Consider the following 9,405-nt stretch of genomic DNA (forward strand, 5'->3'; position numbering starts at 1 on the left):
CAAGTTTAATAGGTGTCATGCTGTCAACAAGTGTCATGTAGGGTACCAAATTATTCCACCCTATGTATAAAAAGAGCAATTAACTACAGCTAATTGTTAGAACAGCCAACAGTCAGAACTGCTGTACAGCGAGAGATGTCATTGTGTTGGAGCAGTGTCTGTCTGCCACATTGTTGTTGCCAGGAGCATACGGTTATTATTGCTAAGGTTTGTGGCCCAAAGACACTAGAACAGTGAGTCTGTCAAAGACAAAATATGTACCAATTAGTTAAGAATCTGTGCACTCACCTGTGAATGACCAAGTTGTATTCCTAGTGGCACTATTCTTGCTGTAAAGTTTATTTTGCTGTCATTCCTATATATGCTGTGTTGGCCTACCTGAGAGAGTTAAAGATTATATATCTATGGCTGAAGGTAAGACAGGGCAATAACTGCAAGTTTTATCATCAGAAAGAAGGATAATATCACTCAGGGAAAGAAAACTAAAATATTTTTTGTTGTTACAAACCAAAGTGTAGGAGAATGACAAACCAATTCATAAGTGTACACAGCAGTGAGAAAACCACCAGGAACATGAAACTGACCACAGTAACCAACAGGCATTGCATTGGGAGAAAATGTCAGAACAAAGTTGCAGCCATTCACATCATACCCAGGAAAATAAACAGAGAAATAATTCAAAAGCTGCACTTGACAAGTTAGGGAAGAATACATGTCAAGAGGTGCCAGCTATTGTGTGCTTGGCTGAATGAGCCTACACACTAGGGCCTGTGCACCTTAATGAATGGGATACACAGCAGGGCACAGCAAACAGAACAAGCCTCAGGAATCCTGGTGAGTTCTCTATTTACGTATAACGTTCTCTGGAGATATTTGGGCACAGACCTAAACAATACCAGTGCTATTTGCTCAGTAAGAATATTTAACGGAGACCTGATGCTAAAGCTATAATACATATACACATTCAGTAAAAACAGACTAAAGTGTTATGTCTGAAAATGTACTTTATCTTGATTAAAAAAAACTAGCAAAAAAAAGAAAGAAAATAGCAGTTTTAAAAATGATTAGAAGCAAACTTCACTGGAAATAAAACAGCCATCGTAGCCCCATGCATATGGTGTGAATGGACCCCAAATGCCATTTTGTGATATTTATTTTGTTTACAGTAATGCCTATTTATTTATTTTTGTCTTTGTGCCAAAACATTCAGTCTTGAAGTATGACTACTGCATTGCAGACAAGACATTTCAGGAAGTCAGGACAAATATTGCATGTAAACGTTTTTAATAGTGCACAGCCTTGCACACCAGACACTAACATAACCGTGCCTGTCCACTGTCCAATGACATGATATTATCTGCCATAGGTAGCATACTGCACACTTCATACAAGCAAAGCAGTGTCAGTTAAAACACTCCTTGAGCTGGCACAGGCCACACTCTGGCACAGAATTTTATTAAAGATGATCTCAAGTTATAAATTATTATGCATATTTACATTGGTCCAGCTTTGACCAACTTGGACCAATGTAAGTATCCATATACCATACCTAATGGGGGATCCAATATAGCAGGGATAGGCAACCTCCCCACTCCAGCTGTGGTGAAACTACGAAACTCATAATGCCTCTGAGAGTCATGCCTGTAGCTGTGAGAGCCTTGCAATGCCTCATGGGATTTGTAGGCTCACCACAGCTGGAGTGCCAAAGTTGCCTACTCCTGCTGTAAAGCACTGTAGTAGCCAGAGCAGTGACATCACCAGCTGCCCCTCGTCCAATCAGGGTACGATTTGTTTCAATTTGAAAAAATCCTAGGTGTTTTCTGAATGGCCGTTGTGCCATGTACGCAACCCCCATGTTTACAGAGCAGAGGGGAAGATGTTCAACTCAGTGCCACACAGGACCTGGAAAATCACTGTAAAACACTGTAGTTGCTCTGACTACTACAGTGCTTTAAAGGATCACCATGGGAAGACCAGGTATATCATATGAATACTTACATTGTGCTAAGCTTGACCAATGTAAGTATGCATAATACTTTATACCTGGAGTTTAGCTTTCACTTTTATGCAGTACAGTGGCTCGGTGATTAGCACTTCAAATCCAGGTTCAAATCCAGGTCAGGATCCCTGTACACGCTAAAGACATGGTGGCAGGTTGATTGGCTGCTGTCTACACTAATCCTAATATGTGTGCATGAGATAGGGACCTTAGATTGTATGCTCCTTGAGAGCAGGGACTGGGGTGAATGAATTGAATGTAAATTCATGGCATTACATAAATACCTGTAATGATAATACATTCTAAAGCAAAAGCTCTTTAAAGACCTAAATACATAGCATAAGTAGAATACATGGTTACATGTGGTTACAGTTATGACTGAGCTCAGAAGAGTACTACATAAACCAGGGGTCTGTGGGCCAATTCAGGCATGTGAACGGTACCATGCGGCACGCATCTGGCTGACAAGTCAGGCACGCAGTCATAGACTGCGTACCTGACTTAGGGGAGCAGCTGTTCCTGGTGCTGCTTGCAGAGTGTGCACTTTGACAGATTTCATTGCGCAACGGCCAAATGGATGTATTAGTAAGGTCTGCACCAGCAAAAGGTGCAGATCATACTAATCAACCATTGGACTGCAAGGGAATGTGTCCCCAAACCAGGTTTCCTATTTATTGTGGGCGGTTGGGAGCTTACACATGCAGCGAGACCTGAGAGGTGGCAGAGTAGTGCAGAGAGCATCAGGTCCCTAAAAGAGATGAGCGAGTCCCTGGAGCCCCAGCAGTGATAGTCCCTGGAACGCTGGATATCCACTGTTCCTGGAGCCGCAGTAGTCCCAGCAGGACAGGGACTGGAGGGGGGCAGCACCCACCCACATGAGGGAGTCTCTATGATGAAGTAAAAGAAGGAACTTTTGCCCCCTTTTACACTACCAATGGGTAGCTTGGTAACAATACCAGATTAGGGCCTTGTATTTTAAACTAGGTATGTGTTTAATATTTTGGAGTTTTGTTGTCCAGTCTTTAAAGACACCCTATTCTGATTACTGTACAAGATTTTGTGAGTTAGGGTATCATTTGTGTCTCCTTCTTACAACACTTTGAATAGGACATGACATATTAAATATTAAAGTGGACTAGGTTTGCACCAATACTAATACTAGTATTGGTATCGGTACCGATACCAAGAATTTGGGCAAATACTTTCCCAAATGCTCCAATACCTTCCCCGATACCTGATTTCATCCGTGCGTCAGTGGTATAGGGGAACATGGAGCCAGCTTCGCGTGCGATCAGGAAGCTTGGCTGCAAGTAATGACCCGCCTCCTGGCTTTCTGATTGGCTGGGAAGCCGGCTAAATGCTGATTGGTCGGAAAGCCGGCTTTCCAGCCATCAGCATCGAGCCGGATTCCCAGCCAAACAGGAAGCTGGAAGGCGGGTCATTACTGAAGCCGGTTTCCTGGCCAAGCACAATCAAGCCGGCCAGACAACATGGAACCAGCTTTGCGGGCAATCATTAGCTGTCATGTACATACCAACATACATGCCATGCATATAAACAATTTTTTTTTAAAACATAAACAAGCATCAATAAAATAATATACTCTCTCTCTCTCTCTCTCTCTCTCTCTCTCTCTCTATGTGTGTGTGTGATGTAGACCAAGAGAAAGAAACAATATTTTAAAAATAATATGATAAAAGATAAGTAGGGTTGGAATAATATAATGAAAAACCAAAAAAAGTACAGAAAAATAACCACTTAAATGGCAAACCACAAAAAGGATTATCATATCTAAAAACAATATTGGGTGTAAATATTACATATAGCAGAAACTATAGCAGAAATGCTGCTAGTTTACAAAGAGCAATGTAGCAGACATATCTGGTGCAAAACAGCAAAACAGTGACCAAATAGGCTATTTGAAAGAAGTCTAGCAATTTTTGCTAATGTTATAGAAATGTAACACATCATTTTGGGCTCAAATAAACACAACAATTTGTAACTCAGTCAAACCTAATATTATGGATGATTATACAAGTAAGTAAAGAGGATAAAAGGGTCTTTGAGTCCTTGTAAGCCTTCAATATCTTTGAAGTGACACTCAGGAGTTAAATCTTAAAAAATGCATTCAAGTACCTTAACTATTAACCAAATGTATCTTATTTGTGCATATTTCGGCTGTAGATTCTCAAATCATCCCTGAATTGATGCTGGCTCCGTCCTTCCTTCTGGAGGGTGGCTACCAGGGGCTGACTGGCAACTTTTAGCCCAGGGGGCAAGTACAACCTAGAATGCAATATAGTACATTATATAACGCCAGCTATAGAGGAATACAGCCAATCCCAGCAATAGTACATTATACTATAATGTACTATTGCTGGGATTTGTAGTCCTCTATAGCTGGTGGAGTTCGGCAGTGTGCTGTATAATGATTATACGGCGCAATGCAGAATACCACTGACCAGTTATAGAGGAACACCAAATCCCAGCAATAATACATTAAACATCCTGTATAATGTATTATTGCTGGGATTTGTTGTTCCTCTATAGCTGCTAATGTTCTACAGTGTGCTGCTTTAAAAAAAAAAAACAGGAAACATTAAAGAGGGATCTTGAGTGACTTACCTTGAATGTCATCGGTCAGCAGCGAGTCGGGAAGCTCACCGGGAGGAGAGGGCCAGATGCATATCCTCATTGAGCGGGTTTACCAGCGTGTGCGGTGGGCGTGGCGTGAGCAGCGGACAGGAAATTTAAATTTTAGCTGACGAATCGACGATGGAAAATGCTGACAACCTTTTCCATAGTCGATTTTAATCGACGTAATCGAATAATGGTTGCCTCTCTAAAATAAACCATTTTTTTTTTTTAATACAAGCCTGATCCCGGGATCCACCGACAAGCGCGGCCTCCCGTCTCCCACGCTGTCAGAATATGCATACAGCGTGTGCTGGTTACTACTTAAACCGGCGCGCGCTGTGTGCAGCTTCTGAGAAGATACGCTATTAGCATAGCGGGGAAGGCGGCTGCACATATCCAGCTAGATCAAGCAGAAGCGGCCCTCTAATCAGGCAGTGTAGAGGGCAGCCCGAGAAGCCGAGGACCCAGCGGCCGCCGATCACAGATGCCGCATCGGATGCCGGCGACAGTGGGGGTCACGGGGGCCGTACGCTACGGCATCGGAGAGGCCCGGGGGGCAATTGCCACCCTGCCCCCGGCCCAGTCCACCCCTGGTGGCTACTATTGTTCCCCATAGTCCCTGTGTGTGTTGTAAAGCAGCCACCGCTCCAAGCTCACTTCCATCATGGACTACAATCTCACATTTAGTTTCTAATTTGTATTGAGATTGTAGTCCATCATGGAAGTGAGCTTGGAGTGGTGGCTACTTTACAACACACACAGGGATCACGGGGGACAAAAGTAGCCACCCTCCAGAAGGAAGGACAGTTCGCACAGGAACACAAGGATTGGACAGTCGAGCATTGGAAAAAAAGTCATGTGGTCCGAAGAATCACGTTTCCAGTTGCATCATGCAGATGGCAGAGTGAGAATTTGGTGGAAACAGCATGAAAGCATGCACCCCACATGCATGAGTACAACCCTTCAAGCTGGTGGGGGCAGTGTTATGGTTTGGGGCATGTTTTCCTGGCATGATTTGGGCCCTTTAATTCGTGTGGAACAACGGCTGAATATGCACAACATACCAAAGTATCGTTGCTGATCAAGTTCATCCTATCATGTTGATGGCGTATCCCAATGGAGATGGCTTCTTCCAACAAGACAATGCGCCATGCCATGGTGCTCATATTGTGCAGGAGTGGTTTCAAGAACATGAGGGAGACTTTACCTTGCTTAGGTGGCCCCCACAATCACCAGATCTCAATCCAATTGAGCATTTGTGGGACGAACTTGAAAGAGCCATCAGGCAACTGGTTCCACAACCATCAAATCTCACAGAATTGGACAATGCATTCATCATGTTGTCAGATTCCTCGCATCACCTTTCAACATCTCGTGCCAAGAAGAATCACCGCAGTATTGAAGGCAAAAGGTGGCCCAATTAAGTACTGATGGAGTGGTCATAATAATCTGACCACTCAGTGTATATACCTGTGTGTTGGGATCTATTATATATAGGGATGCACCGATTCCAATTCGATTAGAGGGTGTCCGAGTTTAGGCTTGCCTAGGGCAGCACAAAACCATAACACATCACTGGTCTTAAATGAAGTAGCCAGTTTGTTACTAAACTATTTCTTGCACGGCTACATTTACTAATTCCTGCTGAACATGAATCAATATGTTTTTAAACTATGGCAAGAAATCAGAATACCCAAAGAAAAGGCAAAAACAAAGGCATATAACTCCAACTCCATGCAATCAGTTTACTGGTTCCCACTTTGCAGAGCAGTTCCCTATTGCTGCATAGGCCTGGTAACCACTGTGCTACTAGACTGCCTATGGGCCTTCTTTAAGCTAAACTCCTCTGTTTACTTTCACCTTTAGGGTTCATAAACACAGACACTGCATCTGATGGGTACCCATGAGAAGTGTTACAGATGCTGACTAAAGCCAAAACCCATGTCAGAGGTTCCCAATAAGATGGGGGCATATCCTGAAAAGTAATATAAATAAACTCAAATCAGCATCAAACAGAAGACAGTTGCTGCAATCTACATTCATATCAGCAAAGAACAGGAGGAGGTAGCAACCATCACACCTCACTGAACATATATTCATAAAGAGCCATTCAGCTCAACTCTCTCGTTTTGCCTTGGATTATAGCTTGTGCACATTAAACATCAGGAAAGCATGCAAAGAACTCAATTGTTGTTGCACAGTGCCTTAGATCACATGTGTTGATCATCCCTAAAAATGGTTAGGATATACTGCCCCAAGAGCATGCTGCATGCAATAGCAGCTGTACACCAACACAGTACAGAAATGGGCACCTTCATCACTTCAACTCTTACAGAACTGCCTCCCCCACTGTGGTCAACTGCCTTGACTATAACAACAACAAGTATATTTGGTGATGATACCAGTTCTGGGTATAAGCACATCTTGCTGAAGAGAGAGATTTATTATGAGCAAAGTGTATGAGAATGAGCACTCATATTCGCATGTCCAATTTGTCCCATCCACATTAAATCTCACTGAGCTAGCAAGACTGATTGCATTTCACAATACTAGTTAATGCGTTTTAAGTATTTTAATAACATCCATTCCACTGTCTTTGGCACAATTGGATCCAGTGTGCATTGCGTCTTTCCATACTGCACATACAAAGCAGCTTAGAACTGACATATTACAAAGCATGACAGTCTCACCTGGATGCTTGTATTGCTTGCCTGGCAATTCATAAGAAGCAGGCTAGACTAAGTCCCTTTTGAATATTCTGTCGTAAGGAGTGTTATTGAATATATTATATATTACAGGTTTCCATCACTGTCCAAATTAATTCCTAAAGAAAATAGTTAATTTTTAAAATAAATATACAGTATATACACTACAAAAATGAACACAGACTTTTTTAATAAGGCAGTGCAAAGTGCGGTAACCAACAAAAGCCAATCAGAGATCATCAGTCAGGTGATTGAAGTCTGAAATGGTTGCTATGTGTAACTATACTGTACTTTGCACCTCCATATTGCTCTTTGCAACACCTACGTAATCAAGTCTAATTATACTAAAATTGCAGCTGTGTCTATTCTAAATCCAATTTTAATGACCTGAAATCATTTTATAAAAGAACAAATAAAAGTGATGTCGAAAAGTGATGCGTAGTTGTCCATAGCAACAAGTCAAGTGATAAGAATTTAGTTATAGTAGTGAAATGAAACTTGTGATTGGTTGCTATTATGGAGCCAAATAGAAAAGATTCGGCATGGATCGCTACATTTTTAAAGCCCAAAAATTGACAGCTTACCTGCTTACCTCTACTGTAGATGTTAGTGCACATAGGTTTCAGCAGTATCATGCTTACTTAACCAGCATCACCCAATCTGCATGCTTGCAAATTAGGAATAGGACAGGTTTTCAAAAGTTTGACTATTATGTAAAAGTCAATATAATGCAAAGACCTTTTCAATGCAACAAGAGCAAAGAATGTGATGCACAATGTGTAGTAACCCATAGCAACCAATCAATATTAATCTTCTAACTGAACCGAGAGCAGTAATCTTAAATCATATAGGTTGTGAGGGATGAATAAACTTTTACTTTCTTTTGCTTTTTACGTTTTTTATATTGAATAGGTCAAATGAAAGTTTTAATGCACATGGAAGTGTTGACGTTGTACCTCTTTAATTCATGCATGTTATTATTTAGACATATCAGAATTCCATCCATTCCATAATGTCACAAGGGCATCCTTGAATCTTGTTATATTACTGACATTTGACAAGGAGGACTAATCATATACAGGTATCTGAAGTAAACCCATTTGGACTGATGTCACGGTGATCATCCAAACATTTGTTCTCAAGACTTCCCACAAAGGACTCTTTTCAAACCATGAGACACACAAACAATTGCTTTGCCATGAACTGCCAATTTTAATGGAAATCCCTTTCTCTTTGAAAGATACCTCCAATGAACCCGGCTTCACCCTCCCTTGCGTCCCCGCAGCAAGCAGCGTACAATTGTTACCTGACAAATCCCTCTCCATGCTTGATAATAGTAATTTTTAGCTTTGTGATTTAACTGCACAACCCGAATGGACATGGCAGGCTTTAGCATATAATCACATAGAGGTCATTTGCCTTCTGTAATTTTACAGACTGCATGGTGCTGGAACAGAACAGAGCCGGAGCTGCCTTGCATAGGGTCCCTGCCATATGGCTTTATACGATGCAAAGAGCCTGCAGAAGATTGGCTGATGAACAAATCACATTTTACTGCTAGCCTCTGCATAGAGCTTTTCAACTTTGGCATATTATCAAAAAGAAGCACAAATCAGCACCAGCAAGAGAGTAGAAGCCCAGTGGAAGTCACTATTGGGAACTTAGTACAGCAATGCTGCAGCCTTGGAGACAAGATCATTCTCAATCTAAGCATCCTTGGGCATGTAATTGTGAAGTTACTATTGCTGTTTTGAAAATAACGCCTCCAATCATCAAATTGAATGCAAATAGTTACAAACCAAAAGCTGCACAGCATGAAAGCACTAGGTACAGCTAAAGCGCTGCGTGGTTATTTAAGTGATGTCAACAGAGGAAAAGTGAAACGCAGGTTATAATTCAATCTCAAATAAATGTTTTTCATTATGCGCATTACTATATACCTGGAACAAGTAGAGAATGGCATTTATTCCATACATTGCTTCCTGACCATTGTGAAAGTATATTTTAAATGGTGCTGTTGCTCCATTTGGATCACATACACACTCTAACTATATATATATATAT

General features: G+C 41.5%; 1 long non-coding RNA gene across 1 annotated transcript in view; it reads right to left on the minus strand.

The window, feature by feature from the left end:
- Positions 1-1,591: 1,591 nt before the first annotated feature.
- The window catches only part of LOC108798739, a 23,336-nt gene continuing 15,522 nt past the window's right edge, over positions 1,592-9,405 (minus strand). The window contains exon 3 of the long non-coding RNA XR_001941971.1: positions 1,592-1,608. This is a non-coding gene — a long non-coding RNA (uncharacterized LOC108798739). The remainder of the gene's footprint in view (positions 1,609-9,405) is intronic.

Source organism: Nanorana parkeri, unplaced genomic scaffold, assembly GCF_000935625.1.
Source record: "Nanorana parkeri isolate BGI_ZX_2015 unplaced genomic scaffold, ASM93562v1 scaffold1547, whole genome shotgun sequence".
Taxonomy (NCBI): Eukaryota; Metazoa; Chordata; class Amphibia; order Anura; family Dicroglossidae; genus Nanorana; species Nanorana parkeri.